Here is a 22,261-nt window from a genome sequence, read left to right as displayed (position 1 = left end):
AAAATTAAACTAATTAAACTAAGAAGGTGGCACAATCCATTAATAAATAAGTATGAACCATTAAATAAACCACAAGAGTAATCTATTTAAGCACCATGCCTTGATCATCACTAGATTCATAATATCAACACACATAGACATGCATCAATGTCACAAAATCTAGAAATAAATACATAAACATTCATTTTAGCATACATAGACATATGGATAGAACTAAATGATCAATTGGAAGTATTAAGCTACACAAATCATTGTAGAAACAAGATTTATATATATAAGATGTAAAGACAATAATTACAACACAAATCCCCATTAATTACAAACATCAAGGTCTATGAGACATGGTTAGGGCTACCTCTAGCCCTAAAAGAATGGTTTAGCCACTCATTGATGTTGTCATCCAACCCTCAAGGGCTATCTCCATGGTAGAAATCATCTTCCTCCTCTTGTGTTCTTGGTAGAAACCCTAGATGAGTGGAAGAACTTTCCCAAAATGTGTATTTTTCCCCTCTACTCTCTAGCCTCTCTATTGTATATCTACTCAAAATTGCCAAAATCTTTATATAGGTAGCTCAAATGTCACACCCAATGGTTAGAACTCGTGCATTAGGACCTCCAAATGATTGCACCATAACCAAACCTTTAAGTTGGATGGAATTCTATTTTTCATGCCCTTGAGGCAGTTCGATCAATCACAAGGTTGCTTGGATCGATCAAACTATGGCAGTGCATTTTTGGATAATGACAAAGCTGAGATATTTTTGGGAAAAGGACAAACGTGGTAGGTGAGGATAAGATCAAAAATGTTCGATCGATTGAAGGAAAGGTTGGATCGATCGAAAGGGAAATTTTCTTGCAGATAAGGACAAAAGGCTCAAACCATCATAGCATGGTTGGAACGATCACAGTGCGATTGACCAGATCTTGGTTCGATCGATCGAAGAGGGCTTCTTGCACTACTTTGCTTCCACTTTTCTCCTTTCTTCCACTAAGCTTGAGATTGCTTCTTTAAATGCTCTAATTCAGCTAAATTGACTTATTTTTGGGATAAGTGCCTGAAAAGAGACATAACATGAAATTAGACTAAAACGGAAAAATAAGATAGAATAAGGTTCTAGAATACTCAAGCTTAAGGAGTTTAAATGCATATTTTTCAGCGCTTATAAAAAGTACTTAAATATTCTTTAATTTATTTGTACGAAGTTTCTTTATTTTGTACTTGAATTCAAATGCATTCCAGATTTCCCGAGGTGGCTTCATAGGAGCATAAAGATTATAGAGCCAGTCTAAAAGTGTGTTCAAAATGTGTCCTCTATATACCAGTTTATCCTCCTCTCATTTCTTTCTGTGTTTAATAATTTTCTTTGTGTCATTATCAACTAGCTTTCAAATGGTTAAAGATTCGGATCCAAAACATTCGATGTATTTAGAACAGCAACTAGGAATAGTAATTTATCCTTCCAACGAGTGAAGTTAGATCCATCAAATTGATCTAACTTTACAAAGTCTTGATACATAACCTTAAAAGCAATGTCGTCTCATACGATTTCAATTCAAATAATAGTTTAAGAATATTGTAGAAACAAATGACCCAAAACCAATGCCGACGTCTGTAAACTGTGATGTTGTTGAAGAAGACTAGACTTTTGGAACTTCAATGTCAGACTTCTGAAACTTCAATATCAGACTTTTGATACTTGAAGATGATCAAACACTAGTGCCGATTTCTAGAACTTTATTACCAAGTAAAAATATAGACTTGAAGACTTGTATTCACTTCCCTTAAAGTGTTATTTTCCCCTCCTCAGACTGAGTTTGCTATCGGATTATGTAACAAAACACTCTCAGAATCACTACAAGAAAAATGACTTTTTACCACCATGGAAAAGGCTTTCTACCACAGTTTTAAACTGTGGTGGAAACAGCCACGGTAGAAAGTCTCTACTTTCTACCACGGTTTTGCACCGTGGTAGAAAGTCTTTCTTTCTACCATGATGCAAAACCGTGGTAGAAAGTCTATTTTCTTAGAAAGTAATAGACTTTCTACCACGGTGCATAACCGTGGTAGAAAGTGTTATATAATTTTAAAAAAAAAAAATTAGTGTAGCCATTTTGAAGTCTTTTTTTTTTTTTTTTTTTTTTCCCCTACTACCAGCCTTACAAGGACCCATAAGCAAACCCTAAATAAATAAAAAATAGCATTATAACCAAAATAATTTACAAATGACCAATAACATCATATATATATATATATAACCAATTCCAAATCATTGTTTTATACAAAAATTAGCCATATACAAATTTCAAATAAGTACATGATCCACACCTTATATATTTACTTAACCAAAATAAAACAAAAATTCTTCATATCTTCTTGCTCTATTTTAGTCTCTCTCTTCCATATATGTAACTTCTTCATGAGCTATACAAAAAATATAGTGACAACAAAAAAAGTAACAGCAATCGCAACCCGCAATCCTAGCTTTGACCTAAAAAGATGTAATAGTTGAAGTAAGAGAATTAATGTAAAGCAATTTGTAAAGTTTCCAAAATTAAACCAAGCAAAACAAGCATTATAATAAAGGTACATTGAAAGATCTACTCTTCGTATTAACTCAAGCAAAGCAAGTATTAACATGGTCTTGACTCACTTCTACATCATGCAGCAAGAATTGGTGCATTAAAAAGCAATAAAGGTGAATCAATTGAAAACAAAATGCATAGAGATTACACACCTAATGGTTGTTAGGTAGTACATGTTACAAGTTTACTCTCTCCCCCTCTCTCTCTCACGCACACACCTATTTTAGTTCCTGGGTTTGTGAGAAGTTAAAAATCTGATATTTATTTTCCTTTAGTATTGCAGCTAGAAATATCTTATGTTAGGGGTACGATAAAGGTTGTGAAGACCAGTGTTGTTAATGCTGGTGGGAGTTTCTTTGGTGATTAGCTTTCACAGTTGTGTGTGTGTGTGTGTGTGTGTGTTTGTTTTTTTTTTTTTTTGGCCGATATTTCTCCTGGGAAAATATCTGTCATCACCGAACCTACCTCACTTTATAGTTCATCCTCTCCCCGTAATTTCCCCAGCCAAATTCAAGCCCTTCATTCGTGGACTCCCAAAGTATGACTTCTAGTAGAGTATCTTATGTGTGTGTGTGTGTGTGTGTGTGTGTGCTTGTGTTTGTGACGGCCCAAGTTTTGTAAATCCGGTGCGTCAATGATGACCAAAAGATGACCCGACAATGGATCTGAAATGCGTAAACGAAAGGTGGAACAACGGTCTCTAGAGATACAATGCGACTCTAAAAAACCAATGCGACCCTCAATGAGATCACGGAACCCAAAGGAAACAAATGCAGAAGTGTCATTTCAAAAACGGACAAAAAGAACCTAGGGGCAAAATGGACATTTTTCAAAAAGTGGATTCAAGTGCTATCGAGCACACCGCTGGAAAGACAATAAAAATTAATCATAATGGACTCAAGAATTTCATCATTCAGAATCTGGACGAAGGAGAAAGATCAAGAACAAAAATGATGTCGTGGCGGCCCGACGAAGACAACCCACCATTGCTGCAACTGAGAGTAAAAACGGGCATCTAAACGGACTTTTTTGGAAAAACTCAAAGAAGAAACCCCCCCTAAAATCAAGTTTTCTACCCCACACATGGACGGAAACAAAAAAAAATGCATTTTAGAATGCCCAGAATGCCACCAAGAAAATTAGGTCAAGAGGAAAAAAAAATAATCCGAGCTGCTACCCAAGTTTTGGAAATGGGGCTTCGGGAGGTTTTTAAATTGCCTAAATTGAAAATGCAAACTTAAAATACACCCACAAAACCTCCGGAAGTTTCAGATCGGTCGTGACGATTTTCAAAAAAAAGTCGATGAATAGTACCAACTACATTTGTACTAAAAATTTGCAAAACCTGGCAGTAAGGATTTTATGGAAAAATACGGATTTTTGAGGGCCAAGATAATGTTTTCTGGAAAAACACAAACCCCCCTCAAAATCAATTTTTCTACGTGACACGAGAGGAAAAATGATAAAAACTCATTTTTAAATACCCAAAATGCCCCTGTAATAGAATAGGGTCAAAAAAAAAAAAATGCAACTTTAGGTTTTTGTTTCATCAAGGAAGGTATTGTTTGCCAAAGTGAGTATGCAAGTGTATGTAATATGATAAAATAGATGTGCTACAATAGCCTATGGCCACATTACAATACATTTACAACATTTGACATGTCAAACCTCCAAGTTAGAAAAATTACATTTCATAGACAAATCATGAACATGCTAACACTTGCATGTGAACAAGAATGATTCTAAAGAAGCTCAACTCAGCAAATCACCCAAGTAATTACAATCTCCAATCTTGTATCATGTACCTGAAATATGCCCCAGTATCGTAGGGGTGAGTAACATAAAGCTACTCGTAAGAAATGAGCATGCATCGACCTACGTTTTACAAGTTTGCATGATTTAATTATTGTAGTTCATTCCACCTAACGTCTATGTCAATGTGAGACTCAGGGAGCATCCTAAACTACCTAAGATCATATCTAGCATAAATCACATCATTCATGCAATTCAAACAACATAGGAGCATGCTATTCAAAGCAACAAAATAAAGATTCTCAAGTCATCAATTTGAAATCTAAAATACGAAAACAACAAAAGTGATCATATCACCTAACGTCTATGTTCCAAATGAATCTATAGGATCATTCCTAAATTACATTTGAACAATATAGCATGGATGTACTTTTCAACATCAAAAGCTCATAATGATTCATTAAAAATCATAAAACAAGAATGTACTTAACAACATTTAAAAGCTCACAATGATTTATTGAAAATCATAAACATGAATGTACTTAACAACATTAAAATGATTCATTAAAATCATAAACATAGATGAACTTAACATCATCAAAATCGCCAATAACCAAAACCACAAGTCACAATATTAACATGATTGTTAACCTGGAATTGTACGCGAAAACAAATAGTGGAAGACTTGGACATCTAAACTCGGAATTCTGTCGAGACTCAATGGTTATTCCGGGCATTAACCCGTGGTCATACCACCCCTAGTGCGCACTATCTCAATGACTTAGAGGACTCACGTCCCCGTACTAAAGCCAAACTCTAGCCATCTCAGCTTAACAATGTCCCAAGACTCCAAAATAAATAAGTTAACAACTTATATACGTATTAAACAATACACGAAACTACCTTCACGCACAAGTAGGTTGTAACCACACAACACATGCTCCAAATCCACAACTACTATAGGATGAAAATGTCGAATCTTCAGAGCGCGATTCGTTACGCACTATTATAACATCGCATGTCGAATCTTCAGTGTCCGATTCGTTACACGCTATAACAATATAATTCAATATTGGAACATAAACCTATAATTCCATTATAAGCCTAAAATCATGCCTTAAACATATTATCAATATCAATTACATGATTCAATAAACGGTGCAACAAGGTAGAATTTAATTACATCATGATAATTACATCTCTCAATTCTAAAACAACTCTAAATGGTCCCAAATTAACATATGCTAGTACATAAGTCATAGTTATCACAAATATCAAGCAAAACACTCAATTAGGCCAACGGAACCCTCAATTAGATTTTAATTAATCATTTTAATTAAAATCTCTAAATTTTCATACTTGTCCAAATGCTCTTAAATTAAAGTATGTTAAACAACGTTCCAAAACCTAATTTAGAAGCATACTACAACTTAATTTCATGCAAGGTACGGCCATGCACTTTAATCTTTCACAAAAGATAAATATTAATTAAAAAGAGCAATTCTTATTTAATTAATCCCAATTTAATATATGTTAACAAACATATTAAAACTAGATTTTCTAGCATGCCACAATTCAAATCAAAGTTATATATCATCATGAATTTTAAATCTTACACAAAGAAATAAAAATTAATAACTTTCAATATTTGATACAAGGCATATATATAAGTTGTATAATCATGCTAAACACTCAATACAACACACACAAAAGCCTAAAACATTCCCTATCTAAATTTGAGATGAAAATCTCAAAAGCCATCAAAATGGAACGACTCTGAATCCGACGAAACTACTAGGTTTTGTCGGGGACAACGCTGTGAACATAACCCCCATGAAAGCCCCATCAAAATCATAATTTGATCTCAAAACCAAACTCAAGAAATGGTCAAAACTGAATTCTAATAAGGGGGAAAGGTAGAGCACGGCGAGAGGAACAACAAACGTTAAGGCCGAAGACTTTCCATCAAGGAAAACTGAACCAAAAGAGGAGAGAGAAGATGGCAGCACCCCTTGGACTGCCATGGAAGCTCCAGGTCGAGCATGAAGAGGGGAGAAGATGAAAAATGAAATATCTCACCCCCTTTTATAGAAATCTCAAAAAATGCCCCGAACGAGCCCAACCGGGTCTGAAAAAGTAAAATTTGAGCAGACGCGCTCAAATATAAAAATTTTGTGAACAAAAAAGATTCAAAATGATAAAATATGAACAACGAAAAAAATGACGTCAATAATCGAGTCACGAGCAGAAAGTTATGCCTAAAACAAGTTTGGAGCAAACCGGAGCCAGAAACCCTAAAACTGGAAAACATAGACCAGGAGGAAATTCGAAGAGTACAGAATTCGACGAAATGTGAAAATGAATCCCGTACGAGGATCTAGGCTCAAAACAAGATATTTTGCAATAACTTTCATTAATTACACAATGGCCCCTCTAAAAACTGAAAACTGCACTTATGGCCCAGAATGAAAATATCTTCCAAAAATATTTTCTTAAAAACCCCTGGAAAAAATATCTTCAAAAGATATTTATGAAAAACACACCAAGAAAAGAAAATAATTTCAAAGAACTTTGCATCCATGCCCTTATGGACACTAAAAGCAACCAGAGTACTTTCTTACAAAAGTAAAGATACGTATTTCATGGAAACTACTCAAGATGGAGATACATGAAGTCAAAAACCAACTCCGAACACAAGAAGTGTGGTTACGCCAACAAAGTGTCAAACGGGGAAAGACAAAATAGGGAAAAGAAAGAAATAGGGAAAATGACAAAAAGTGAATAGTGTCGAAAAACGAAAAATTCGGAAACGACTCGGTCCTCAAAGGAAGTTGTCAATCCACAGAAAAGAGTCTCGGAAATCACTCCAGAGCACTCGAGACGACACTAAGCGAAGGGGAATTGAACTCAGAAAGGAAAGACAACAGAAAAAAAAAATATCCGTGAAAATCCGGATCATTACAGTGTTAGCTTCTTTAGTTGTTCTAGTACTTAATGATCAGATGTCAACTATGGGACCAAGCCTGGTTTCATATAACTTCCAATGTGGAAGTTTTAAGTTTAAAACAATGTTAATGCTAACCACATGTTCAATGTTGTACTAGAAGAGTGAAGGGGGTTGAGAGAGGCAGTTGTTGCCTTTTATGTTGAATCTTGTGCCAGCCTTTTCCAGCTTTATGTATTTGCAAGGCTACTTATTCATCTTTACAAAAACTTCCTTAATAGAGTTGATTAGACTTACCATAAAATAAAATAAAAAGAAAAGAAAAAGTTGATTCAGGGAGTTTTTTTTTATTTTTAGGCTGTATATACTTGAATTGTCCAGTGTGATAATATAAATTCAGCAGGCATCCTACATACAGTTCAATTCTTCAAAGATGGGCAATTAGTTCAATGTGTTTTAGTTATATACATTTGTAGATTGTGTCATACAGTTTATTAGTTATATATATGCATATGTGTGCATATATGTTAAATTTAGGTCTCTTTTGACTTATCAAAAAAAAATTAGGTCTCTTTTGATGCTTTTAATAGAGATGGAAATATAGGATACTGAACATTTTTTTGATTCTTTCTCATGATTTCAGGACCTACTGGATAAGGATTACTGTTAGCCCCTTGACGGTTGTCCAAGGGAAGACATGGGCATTTCAAGGCCATACCATGTCTTGGGAATACTTTGGCTTTGGTTAGACAGCCATGAGGATTGCTCAGGGGGTTGTCAGTGTGCACAAGATGCTCAGCGTGCACACAAGATGCTTAAAAGGATGCTCGGAGTGCACTGGGGGTGCCCAGTGGCACTTTCGTAAATATGGCGAAAAGTGAAACTTGGAGTTTTGACTCAGGATCTTTATGGGAGGTACCTTGAGTCCATAGAAGCTGGTTGGCGCAGACGGCACTCAATTTGGATGTCGGGAAAGGTCTGAAAGGCCATTATGACTCCTCAAGCATGGGTGATGTTTACTCCTGTCAGAGTGCTGGATTTCCTTAAGACTATATTAGGGGGGGGTCTGTTGAGCACATCGGTTGGGCTATGGCATGGCTTGCTTAGAGGGCTTAGCCAACGTGCATGGGCATGTGTTGCACCACTCCAAGATGGTTGCACAAGTGGGGAGCTTCCAAGATATTGAAGGGCAAACAAGCGGGCACCGACACGCGCGCTGGGGTGCAGCGGCGCGCGTACGGGCGTGCAGGTGGGCGCACGGGTAGGCGTCCAACCTAGTGTGCGCGAGCGTCTAGCTCGGCGTGCACATGGGCATCCAGGTGGGTGTATAGCCACGGGCGCATGAGGGTTCAAACATGGCGCGCGAAAAAGGGCACTAGCGTGTGCGCCGGCGTGCACTTTGGTGTGCATCCCAGCGTGCGCACGAGCGTGCATGGCTTGGCACGCCGTGCACTCAGAGACATATGTATGTGGGTGCAGATTGGTGGACTTGGGCTAGGTTCACAAGGTTGACTCAGATGTGGCTAGAGCATGGACAACACAAAGTCATGGCTTGCGGTTACAAGAGGTGGTCGCTTAGTGGGCTCGATTGGTTGGGGGAAGTTACTAGCACTTCCCACTCATCATGGGAAGTGGGGGAGTGCTGAGTAACCTCCCAAACATGTGGCACAATTCTGAGAGGACCAACACACAGGCGGTTAAGGGTGGTTTCCTCCACTATGCAGAATCTAACTTCTTGTGGTTATGTGGCATGAGCAGAACATGCCAACAAGTCTAGCAGTTGGGCTTGTCAACTGCATTATAGTGCTGGCTCATTTAGAGGGTGCCAGCACGACCCTAGGTGGATGGGGGTGTCATCCATCATCTTAGTGGGCAGTTATGGGCAGTTTTGAGAGTGGCCTATATAATCCTAAGGTGGGCTTTGTAGAGGGGACAGAGTAGAGAGTGTGAGCCTTGGTTGTTCCTTGTACAAACTCATGTTCCTTTATAATATGTTTTATATGAGCAAAGGTTGGGGCTTGTCCCTGTAACTGTGTGTGCCTTCTTTACATTTTCTATATTGTGTTGTTGTGTTGGCTGAGACTTGGTGGCCCCAAGTGCCATTGCAGAGGCAAAAATTCGTGGTGTAATTTAGCCCTGTGACAATTGGTATCAGAGCCCCGTTCTACGATGGCTGGAGGTAATACTCGTGAGAGAGTTTCCCATTTGGAAGAGTTCGTGGGTTTTCCTACAGAAACAGAGGTACAAGATGGTGCAGAGAGCCTTGTTGTTCGAATTGAAAACTTGGCTTCTGAATTGGAGATCTTGAAGACTAATCATGATGGGTTTGGTGACTTCATGCAGGCCACCAAAGAGCAATTGACCCGTATCTCTGAAGATGTTGAGTCACTGATTGACGTCTTCAAGAAGAACCTGAAAGACCTTGAAGATGAAGTGTCCTTGGTGAAGAAGGCCATTCATGGGAGTTCCAGAGGCGGTGGTGATCCTCTTTCACAGAAGATCAAGGTGCCGGATCCCAAGTCTTTTAGTGGTACCCGAAATGCCAAAGAGTTGGAGAATTTCCTATGGGACATGGAGCAGTACTTCAAGGCTGCTCGGATCCCTGATGGCGAGAAGGTGACCATTACAAGCATATATCTGTCTGGTGATGCAAAGCTATGGTGGCGCACACGGACAGACGACGATGCTTCTGCGGGTAGGCCTCGGATTAAAGTTTAGGAGACCCTCAAGAAGGAATTGAAGGACCAGTTCTTGCCTCAGAACACTGCATGGATTGCAAGGGAATCTCTGAAGAAATTGAAGCACACAGGTACCGTTCGTGACTATGTGAAAGACTTTAGTTCCTTGATGCTGGACATTCGAAATATGTCAGAGGAGGACAAGCTGTTCAATTTCATGTCCGGATTGCAACCATGGGCTCAGGCAGAACTCCGTAGGCAAGGTGTGAGGGACCTTCCTACTGCCATGACAGCGGCAGATTGTCTTATAGATTTCAAGATGACTGGGTCTACTACACAAGACAAGAAGAAGTCCAAGGAGGGGAAGAAAGACAAAGGCCAGTCCTTCAGGTTCAAGGACAAAAAGAAGGACAAGAATCAAAAGAAGGATAAAGGCGGTGGCTTTGTCAAGGCCAAGGCAGATTACAACAACAAATGGAGTAGTAGTGGGACTAAGCCCATCTACGGTTGTTTCATCTGCAATGGTCCCCATCGTGTTAGGGACTGTCCCAAGAGGGAGAAGCTGAGTGCTATTGTCGCTGATTCAAAAGGAGACTCAGACTCGGAATCTGGTCCAACCCGAGTTAATCCTCTGCAAATGCTGAATGCTCTTACTGAAGAACAGTCCATGGAGTTGAAAGGGCTCATGTTCATTCAGGTGACACTGAACGGCAAGGAAGTTTTGGCAATGGTGGACACGGGGGCCACTCATAACTTCATTGCGCAGAGGGAAGTAAGTAACTTTAATTTAAAGTTAATTCCACATACAAATAAGATGAAAGCTATGAATTCTGAAGCCAAGCCTGTTTTAGGCATGGCCACCACTTCTATGAAAGTTGGTTGTTGGGAGGGCGTAGTTAGTCTTATGGTTGTTCCCTTAGATGATTTTGATCTAATTCTTGGAATTGAGTTCCTTACGAAAGCCAGAGTGGTAGTTGTGCCATATTTGGAAGGAGTTTTTATTTGGGACAGGAGTTGTCCATGTTTTATTCCATCAGTGGCTCTTTATGGGCACCAAAAGAAGGAAGATCGTAAATATGGTTGCATCGAAATAATCTCTGCATTGCCAAGTGAAAACAGGTTTGAAGAGGGGAGACTCTACCTTTCTTGCAGCTATGATAGAGATCAAACCGGACCAGCTTGTTGAAGTTCCGGATTCTGTTGCTAAAATTCTAGAGGAATTTGCAGAAGTGATGCCACCAGAACTACCCAAGTAATTGCCCCCTCGACGTGTTGTTGATCACAAGATAAAGTTGGAACCGGGTGCAAGGGCTCCTGCTCAGGCCCCATACCGGATGGCGCCTTCAGAACTAGCTGAACTGCGTAGACTGTTGGATGAGTTGCTGGAGTCTGGTTATATTCAACCATCCAAGGCACCGTATGGCGCGCCAGTGTTGTTCCAGAAGAAGCAGGATGGCTCAATGCGGATGTGTGTGGACTATAGGGCTCTGAATAAGGTGACTGTGAAGAACAAGTATCCAGTGCCCAATGCCGCTGATTTATTTGACAGGTTGTCAAGGGCATCCTACTTTACTAAGCTGGATTTACGTGCAGGCTACTGGCAGGTGCGTATAGCAGAAGGAGATGAACCCAAAACTGCATGTGTAACTCGCTATGGGTCTTATGAATTTCTTGTAATGCCGTTTGGGCTAACTAATGCCACGGCAACCTTCTGCAACTTAATGAATAATGTGTTTTATGACTACATCGATCGCTTTGTTGTTGTTTATTTGGATGACATTGTAGTCTATAGTGAGTCATTAAAAGATCACTTAAAACACTTGAGATTGGTTTTCTCAAAACTGAAGGAGTTTCAGTTTTTGTCAAAAAGGAGAAGTGTGAGTTTTGTCGCCAAAAAGTGATGTTTTTAGGGCATTGGATCAGTAAGGGCCATGTCAGAATGGATGAGAGAAAGGTGAAAGCCATCCTTGATTGGTCTGCACCTACCAAAGTGACAGAGTTGAGATCTTTTCTAGGGTTGGCAAACTACTACAGAAAGTTTATAAAGGGGTATTCCAAGAAGGTTAGTCCTTTAACGGACTTACTGAAGAAGGACAAACAGTGGGTTTGGTCTGAGGAGTGCCAGAATGCTTTTGAGATGCTTAAGCAGGCAGTGTCTACAGAACCGGTCTTGAGACTGCCTGACTTTGGTTAGCCATTTGAAGTGCATACTGATGCCTCTGATAGAGCAATTGGTGGGGTTCTAGTCCAAGAAGGACACCCATGTGCCTTTGAAAGCAGGAAGCTTAAGGATGCTGAACAGAGGTATACAACTCACGAGAAGGAGATGACTGCAGTGATACATTGTCTTAACGCATAGAAGCACTATCTGTTGGGTACTAAGTTTACAGTGGTGACTGATAATGTGGCCAATACCTACTTCAAGACACAGAAAAAACTTACTCCAAAGCAAGCTCGTTGGCAAGAGTTTCTTGGGGAGTTCAATTTTGTGTGGGTTCACAGACCTGGAAAGCAGAATCAGGTTGCTGATGCCTTGAGTAGGAAAGAAGTGCAGAAGTATGTGGCGTCGTTGACAACGGTGTATACTGATTTCCTTGACAGAATCAAAGAGCAATCTCAGTCTGACAATGCCTATCAGAAACTAAAGCAACAGGTTACTGATGGTGAAGTCAGAAAGTACTGGATTGAAGATAATCTACTCTACGCCAGAGGAGGTAGATTATATGTTCTTGTTGGAGGTTTGAGATGGGAACTAATGCGAGAAATGCATGATCCTCAGTGGGCTGGACATCCAGGGGTGGATAGAATGCTGGCGTTGATATCTAGATCATATTACTGGCCCAAGATGGAGGATGACATAGAGTTATATGTCAAGACTTGCTTGGTCTGTCAGAAAGACAAGCATGAGAGGAAGAAGGAGGCAGGGCTACTGCAACCCTTGCCCATACCAGAGCGTCCATGGCAATCAGTTTCAATGGACTTCATTTCTGGTTTTCCTAAGGTGGAAGGTATGAGATCTATTTTTGTGGTTGTAGATAGATTCTCTAAGTATGCAATTTTTATTGCTGCACCACATGCATGCCCAGCGGAAGTTGCTGCTGGTTTATTTCATAAGTTTGTGGTGAAATATTTTGGCTTGCCCGAAGATATTGTTAGTGATCGTGACACCAGATTTACGGGAAGGTTCTGGACAGTGCTATTTGGCTTGATGGGTTCTGAACTGAAGTTCTCCACAGCAAACCATCCTCAGACTGACGGACGGACTGAGAGGATGAACCAGTTATTGGAAGAATATCTGAGGCACTATGTCACTGCAAGTCAGAAAAATTGGCTGGAGTTGCTAGACACTGCACAATTCTCTAATTTACACAGGTCTTCAGCAACAGGAATGAGTCCCTTTGAGTTGGCAACAGGGCAACAACCTCGCACACCACAGGAGGTGGCAGTGTAGAGGACTGGTGGAAGATGCCCTGCAGCATACCGATATGCCCGTTCCATGCAGGAGATGGTAGAAGAGGCACAGGACAGCCTTGCCAAGGCTGCGAGAAGGATGAAAAAATATGCAGATAAAGGGAGAAGGCCATTAGAGTTCCAAGTGGGAGACAAGGTTCTGTTGAAGTTGACTCCATAGATTTGGAAGAAGATAAGCAGCAAGACTGTTCACAGAGGGCTGATTCAGAAGTATGATGGTCCATTTGAAGTTGTGAAGAAAGTGGGGAATGTTGCTTACAGATTACAGTTACCTGAGAGACTGAAGGTCCATCCTACTTTCCATATGAGTTTCCTCAAGCCTTTTCATGAGGACACTGCAGATACATCAAGACAGCAGGCTAAGAGAGCCCCACCTGTTATTCGGTTGCAGTTTAACAAGGAGGTAGAGAAGATTTTGTCTCACCGGACCCAGGGTCAGAGTAAGAAAAATCGCAGAACTGATTACTTGGTGCAATGGAAAGGATGCAGTGAAGCAGAGGCGAGTTGGGAAAGGGATGTGACATTATGGCAGTTTGAGAAACAAGTAAGGGAGTACTTGGACAAGTCGACGAGGGCGTCGACTTCTTCTGGTGGGGGTGGTTTGTTAGCCCCTTGACGGTTGTCCAAGGGAAGACATGGGCATTTCAAGGCCATGTCATGTCTTGGGAATACTTTGGCTTTGGTTAGACAGCCATGAGAATTGCTCAGGGGGTTGTCAGCGTGCACAAGATGCTCAGCGTGCACAAGATGCTCAGCGTGCACACAAGATGCTTAAAAGGATGCTCGGCGTGCACTGGGGGTGCCCAGTGGCACTTTCGTAAATATGGCGAAAAGTGAAACTTGGAGTTTTGAATCAGGATCTTTATGGGAGGTACCTTGAGTCCATAGAAGCTGGTTGGCGCAGACGGCACTCAATTTGGATGTCGGGAAAGGTCTGAAAGGCCATTATGACTCCTCAAGCATGGGTGATGTTTACTCCTGTCAGAGTGCTGGATTTCCTTAAGACTATATTAGGGGGGGGTCTGTTGAGCACATTGGTTGGGCTATGGCATGGCTTGCTTAGAGGGCTTAGCCAACGTGCATGGGCACGTGTTGCACCACTCCAAGATGGTTGCACAAGTGGGGAGCTTCCAAGATATTAAAGGGCAAACAAGTGGGCACCGACACGCGCGCTGGGGTGCAGCGGCGCGCGTGCGGGCGTGCAGGTGGGTGCGCGGGTAGGCGTCCAACCTAGTGTGCGCGAGCGTCTAGCTCGGCGTGCACATGGGTGTCCAGGTGGGCGTATAGCCACGGGCGCATGAGGGTTCAAACATGGCGCGCGAAGAAGGGCACTAGTGTGTGCGCCGGCGTGCACTTTGGTGTGCATCCGAGCGTGCGCACGGGCGTGCATGGCTTGGCACGCCGTGCACTCAGAGACATATGTATGTGGGTGCAGATTGGTGAACTTGGGCTAGGTTCACAAGGTTGACTCAGATGTGGCTAGAGCATGGACAACACAAAGTCATGGCTTGCGGTTACAAGAGGTGGTGGCTTAGTGGGCTCGGTTGGTTGGGGAAAGTTACTAGCACTTCCCACTCATCATGGGAAGTGGGGGAGTGCTGAGTAACCTCCCAAACATGTGGCACAATTTTGAGAGGACCAACACACAGGCAGTTAAGGGTGGTTTCCTCCACTATGCAGAATCTAACTTCTTGTGGTTATGTGGCATGAGCAGAACATGCCAACAAGTCTAGCAGTTGGGCTTGTCAACTGCATTATAGTGCTGGCTCATTTAGAGGGTGCCAGCACGACCCTAGGTGGATGGGGGTGTCATCCATCATCTTAGTGGGCAGTTATGGGCGGTTTTGAGAGTGGCCTATATAATCCTAAGGTGGGCTTTGTAGAGGGGACAAAGAAGAGGGTGTGAGCCTTGGTTGTTCCTTGTCATGTTCCTTTGTAATATGTTTAATATGAGCAAAGGTTGTGGCTTGTCCCTATAACTGTGTGTGCCTTCTTTACATTTTCTATATTGTGTTGTTGTGTTGGCTGAGACTTGGTGGCCCCAAGTGCCATTGCAGAGGCAAAAATTCGTGGTGTAATTTAGCCCTGTGACAATTACCATCGTGGCTTTGGTGATGTCCTTTTTTTGAGATTGCCATGCATAGGTATGCCCCTTATTCCCTCTCAATCCAAGTACTACTGAATAATGTATACTTAGTTATTTTTTGTAATATGAAGTAATATATGTAATATGCTTGAGTTTTTGCTAGTGACAATGAACATGCAACAGAAACTAATGAATGGACCCCTATATAGAACTAACAGCATCACAAGCAACAACAGAAACCTTTTCCCATAGCCGGGGCATATATATTCCTGAACTGTATTCTTGGATTATTTGTCAAAGCAGATTACAAGGTATATCTATTATACTGTATTATATATGTTCTTTGGAATGAAGTCCTTTACAAATGAGGCTTAAGCCACTCTAACATCCAAAATTTTCTTTGCTTTTGTGTGTGTGGTTGAATTTTATATAAAAAATTATTTTTATCTAGTTTTCTGCTTCAATTATTTTAAACCAAGTTGACTAATTCTTGAATTCTAGGACTACTTATTTGAGACTAAGTTCATTTTTCTAACCTATCTAGGAAAAAATAAATTAAAACACATTATAATTTACATTTGGAAGTCATGAATAGTTAAAGTTAAAATCAAAGAAAAAGAAGAAAGAAAAGAAGTCCTAAGTACCTTGTACACAAACAAGTAACAAAAGAACAACAGTGGAAAGAAAAAGAAAAGAGAATCCCACCCTAATGTTAAAATTAAATTCTAAAAAACTAATCATTCTGAATTCTTTGATTTACTAATCTTAGAAGGGAGAAAATCTTGTATTTTTGGTCTACTTTGTAAAGTTTAACCCTTTACTATACAAAGTGAGCTATCTAAATAATTTCTACTAAGTTGCACCTTCAATAATGGTAAAACTTTGAGTATTGAGATAGACCTTTTTCTTAAAAATTTATTATATGGGCTCGAACTGCTTACCTACCAGGCTAACAATTCTTCAACTAATTTCATGCCAATATGAAGCAAAAACAAGGCAATAAAAATTAGTAATCCATAACCAAATCTAGAAAAATGAAACTGATCGAGTAGGAGGTTTGCTGTTGGGTTGTAACATTAAGCAGCAATCCCTCTTTCTTTCATTGATTGTTGATAGTGTGGAAAATGCAATCTTTTCTTCTTTTATCAATACATACTTCTTATTGGGATGCACTCATCAGGACAGAAAATATAAGCAGAAAAAAAGGTAAATTATAGCACAAATATATCTATATATGCATTTCTATAGAGATGGGCTACACAAAAAGCTAAAGGAACATAGAGATGAATGAGGAATTTGAGAAACAGTACCTGGGTTAGAGATCCGGCCTCTGTGATTGAAGAAAGTAGAAGAAGAGAAATGGGAGTTTAGAACACTTTCAAAGATTTGGGCCAAGCAACGAAAAAATATCAAATCTGGGGCCTCTAGCTGTATGTACGAGAAAGGGAAGATCGATCTTACATACCTGTTAACATTGAGACCCAAATTCAAAGCATAATCTTCAAAACATATTTGTTGACATTAGCATTAACATAATTAATATTGTTAGACTAGCTTGCATATATATATAACACATATATATCTTAATTAGGATTAATTAGTTGTTAAAACAAATAAGACTAGCTTGCAGATGTATATAACAAACTTTTCATCAGAAAAGATCAAAAGGCTACAGGGAAGTAACAAAATTATCATGTCTAGAGATTTTCCTGAGAAATGTGTCCAATTTTTTTTTGCATATCACTCGTTCAAAAGATAAACTAAATCATTCCTAATAAAACAAATGAATTACTCATTTCAGCAAGGTATACAAGTCACAGTTTAAGTCGCACATTTTTCATGCAAACTCATTGATGTTTAAAAACTAAATCAACTTTGACTTGTAAAAATAAAAAACTATATGCACTTATGCAATTGTTATATTTGTTTCACTCAAAACACACACAACATCAATATCATTTGCTACAACCAATCAATCTTAAACAAAAAAAATTGACGCAATCAATCAATCATTGCTTCCAAATAATTCTTAATGAATGTCATTTCACATTTCATGCCTTACATTATCCCTTAATCAAGTAAACAAAAAAGAAAGGTAACAGAGATTATATTAAGAAACCTGGACAAAAGCATGTATGCCAGGACTGCAGAGAAACTGCCACATATATCTCACGTATATCAAGTAAGCTTGAGATATAAACCGAGTTCAAGCTGAAAGGATCTGTAATGTCTCCCTAATGACTGAAGAAAATGAATGAATGCTTATGGTTGTGCATTCATTTTTATGTTCTTTTCTTCCTTCTCTTTGTAGTTCATAAATACCAAACTCGGGCTGCTGAAGAGATAGGGAAAAGCATTATACAATGTAGTCATGGTAAGGAATGAATTACCCTATTTTTAATATGTACTAAGACTTAGAAAGAGAGACACATTGACAGCAACCACTCCTTATATGGGTTATAATACACCCAGCAATTATACACCAGCATGTAACTAATAAGCAGGAAAAGAAAGAATATTAATAGGAAACCCAGAATTCTAAGAACACCTTAATACTAGTGGGCTCCTATGATGATGGGTCATCTTGGTAGCGAAAACCTTTGACCTGAAACACCAAAAAGTAGTGCAAAGAAAAAATTTAACAAAAATATGGGTTATACCCAGCAATGGCAAGATGAATATAGCACTTCAAAAGTCAAAACTAATCCGATTTCTTGGTCCTCCAGAAGGTGGCCTACATGGGTATGAGTAACTACTCAAATTTGGGTACCTGCAATAATATTGGAACCAAACAATTCAGCTCCTGCGGCAAAATTCATAAAAATTGACTAGAAAGCTCTGACATATGCACATGAGCAAATAAAAACATACACACATGTAAAATTTCTGAGTTTATCAGGGCCTAAAACTTGTCCCATAACTCGAATCCAGCTCTTGGTTCAAGTTAGAATTTTAGTCATTTTTCAATGAATCCGAACTATCAAATGATCTTTTATTACAAACTTCCGGAAAATAATTTCATCTCAAATTTGAAATATATAAGATAATTTCCATCACAGTCAATGTTAGTATTCTACCGAAAATGTAAAATACAAAGTTATGCCATTCAAGCTTTGAAAAAGCCACCAATCTGTCCCACTTTTATAGATCAAATCTTTTTCATAAATGTATTGGGTTCTTGTATTTCAATTTCAAAAGTTTCATATCAATAATTTTCATACTGGTAGACATTTGGAATTACATAATCATGAAATGATGATTTACACATACCAAAGAGGATTTAGACACAACGCATGCATGCTATAAATACTAAGAACATGTATAAATTAACATTTCTTCATAAAGCCTTCTCTTGAATGGTATATCATGCCCTTAACCAAATAATAAATAAATAAATAGGTCTGTAATTTTTTTTTGAACAAATCGTAAAAATTTCCAGCAATTAACTTAGAAAATCTTACTCTTTTTTTTTTTGATAAGAACTGCGCTAGCACTGGATAATTAACTGAGAAAATCATGTTTTATAGTTACTATAAGAAATTAATAATTTCACCAAAAATGTGAAGGGAAAATCACAACTAACCTTCATTAAGGATTCTATTTTTTGGTTGCAGATAGACTTGACATTTATTTTGTTTCACGAAATTCAGAAAATATAGAATCATGGATAAAAGCCTGAATTAATTGTTCAGTGGATCAATCTTCATCATCATTATCTTCATCTTCATCTTACAAAATGAAATGTGCATAGAAATGTGCTTTTGGAGCGTAGTGTGATTGATGTACACAAAACCAATTGAATGAGAAATATATAGGAAATTGTGCTTTAAAATGTAGCATATTAATTTTATGGTATCACAATGGTGTAAAAAAAGGAAGTGTCTTAAAGGTTCACAATCCCAATTCTCACTGAGAGGATATAAAATGGAGAATTAAATATAGACCATCTCTAACTCAGGAATTAATTTAAGACATAAAAATCCGACACTTCAATTAACAAACAAGAAAGAAGTGTTCTAAAGGTTCACAACCCCAAATCTTACTTTCCAAAGCAACCAACATCACATAACGAAATATAAAAAACACACACAAGAAAATAAACAACCTCATGGGACATAATGGAAGTGTTAATACAAGTGAAATTAATTTCCTTTCTATCAATAGTTTAATATACATCTGGGATACCTAAATTATTAGGGTTACCTTTTGCTAGGGGAATCAGACGGCAAAGAATGATAATGCATTAGAACACAGTGATTTCTACCACTTCTATTCTACTCCAATGGAGGATTTGAGACTCTGAGTTGAACTCTAAGTTATTTGGGCTTAGGGCTTGCTTCAAGAGGGTCAGGGAGTGAGAAGAATAAGAATAAAAATTAATGTATCGATTTTAATCGACCGAGTAAGTTTTGCGAACAAACACGCATATATATATATATATATATATATACACGTGTATAAATACGGAGAGAAATAGATTGGAAACAAACCTAACAGCAGCGGTCGTCTGCAAATCGCCGAACACACCTTCGTGTCTCTAATGGAGGATTCCAGACTTAGGGTTTCTTCTTTAGGGGTTAGGGTTTGCTCTGATGGCCAACTGAAAGAGGCTTGATGGAAAGAGGGAAAAACATTTTCACAGGTTAGGGCTTCGATCCGACCGGTAGTGTGTGTGTGTCAGTGTGTGTTTTTTTTTTTTTATGGCTATCTGGATTTGTTTACTGTGGATCATTTGCTCTGTAGATGCCCAGTGGCGGTCATGGCTTGGAGAGTTCGCCGACTTAGAATTGAAATAGATGTGGATCAGAGGCAGTAGTGGTTGTCTTGGTGGGTTTCTTTGTGTGGAAAAGCAATGATTTGGTGAATATATTATTTTTATTTTTTATTTTTTTGGACAGGGCAAGCATTGAAAATATAAGCGGGAATACCACCCTCCAATATAAATTCGCTTTCTCCCACGGTTCCGTATGAACCGTGGTACAAAGGGCTAGCTTTTTATCACAGTTCTCAAAGAACCGTGATAGAAAGATCATTTTTTATCACGGTTATCCATTAACCGTGGTAGAAAGGGTCTTCTACCATGGTTTTAAAATAGTCGTGGTAAAAAATATATTTTCTATTACGGTAATTTTAAAACCGTGTTAGAAAAGGTCTTCTTCCATGGTTTTTTTAAAACCTTGGTAAAAAGTATATGGTCAAAAACTGTTTTTCTTGTAGTGGATACAACAAAATTCTTGCGGCTAGCAATATTGAAGGGATCCCATAAACACAATTGAAACAATTATAAAGATGACTGGGTAGGAAGAATGGGGGAACATAATAAGGAAGCGAATTATAGAATATGTAGCGTACTATCATTATTTATAGACTTCCAAAAGTTGCAAAATCAAAAATGAATAGTTGCAACTTTTAGTCTATAGCTACCATCTGAATAGTTGCAACTGTTAGTATGGGCCCATTTGGAAAATGTTGTGTTTTGTAGTGTTTTGTTTTAGCCTAGAACAGAAAAAGTGTTTTGTAATGTGGTGTTCTGAGATGAGAACAAAACATGTTTGGCGACGAAAATTTGCATTGAAAATTTTGAAATAGAAACATGGTAGAAAAAATTAGTGACAATATAAATTGTGTATAACAATCATTGACAATATGGAAACATGTAATTCCATTTAAATTGATATCATTTCTATACAAAACCTTTGAATAATGATGAACATGATTCCATTAAAAATCATTCTATACCATTCCATTAAAAATTGAAAGCATTTACAATATTGATCGTGTGTATAATGAACCATATACCAATTCAAATTCATTTCATACTTGAATATACAAATTTTCTATAATTAACAATCCAACCAATATTAAAATTGTACACAAAGTTGTCCCATCTCTCTATACATAGATCTTGAATTAACTATTTATTACAAGAGGCAAACTGAAAAAAAATTCAAAGTTGTCCGATCTCTTCCAAGTCCAGCATTACTGAAGGAAACAATCGTCCACTCATTTCCAATATTTGTCAACAACATCATCGTTGGCGTTGGTAGACTTCAATATAGAAGCACAAGTGCAATCCACTCCAAACAAGTGCATTCCACTCCAAAGAGCAACAAATATATACAATAACACACTAGCATTAGTGAACTTATAAAGACAAAAAGAAAAGACCAAAAAAAACTGTTGATGCTGAGAATGTATTGATGGATGCCTGAATTTCTTCTAATGTTTTTCTTTTGGCTTCTGGTACTACTTTGCAAGATTACTATAATGGAATGCACTTATTAATTAAGCCATGAAAAATTTTAAATCCATAGTCAAATGTCACAAAGAAGTACTTAGAAATGAGGAATTTGAAGGTTATTCAAATACCTCATGCATTATCACCTAAGGAACTACTCCCATTCCAATAGAAAATAATGCTATATAAATCTGGCCAAATACCTTATACATTAACTTTGTATATTGGTTGATTATATTTATGAAAAATAATGCAATTTCTCTATGACTGATTACTAAATTTATCAAAACATAATTAATATATTTTGCATGCTAATTTGGCAAATTCCACATAGTATCTAAGACCTTACCATGAAATAAAATTTATAGCTCGAGATTTTTCAGATGCACAAAATATTCCACAGAGAATTATGTATAGCAAGGCTTGCTATACATTCATCATTGTTCCCATACATTAATCAAAATTGTAAACATGTAAATCAGGTACAAAAATATTGATTAAAAATATTC

The 22,261-nt window shown here is 38.3% G+C and overlaps 1 long non-coding RNA gene across 4 annotated transcripts; it reads right to left on the bottom strand.

Moving 5' to 3' along the window:
* Nucleotides 1-251: 251 nt before the first annotated feature.
* LOC132295484 (uncharacterized) lies at nt 252-20,469 on the bottom strand. Of its 4 annotated transcripts, XR_009478496.1 has the most exons (5): nt 20,005-20,469; nt 18,175-18,284; nt 17,634-17,849; nt 16,825-16,979; nt 252-1,055 (listed from the first exon to the last, which is right to left on the bottom strand). It is a non-coding gene; the product is annotated as an uncharacterized LOC132295484 (long non-coding RNA). The 4 variants fall into 4 exon arrangements; XR_009478493.1 differs by lacking the exon at nt 17,634-17,849 and having other exon boundaries at nt 20,005-20,458; XR_009478494.1 differs by lacking the exons at nt 252-1,055; nt 17,634-17,849 and adding an exon at nt 2,217-2,489 and having other exon boundaries at nt 20,005-20,459.
* Nucleotides 20,470-22,261: the final 1,792 nt, after the last annotated feature.

This window comes from Cornus florida, unplaced genomic scaffold (genome assembly GCF_030987335.1).
Source record: "Cornus florida cultivar Cherokee Brave unplaced genomic scaffold, ASM3098733v1 CherokeeBrave_3.0.0_Hap2_Chr02, whole genome shotgun sequence".
Classification (NCBI taxonomy): Eukaryota; Viridiplantae; Streptophyta; class Magnoliopsida; order Cornales; family Cornaceae; genus Cornus; species Cornus florida.
The sequence above is the reverse complement of the archived record's forward strand: the minus strand, read 5'-3'. Positions and strand labels throughout refer to the sequence as shown.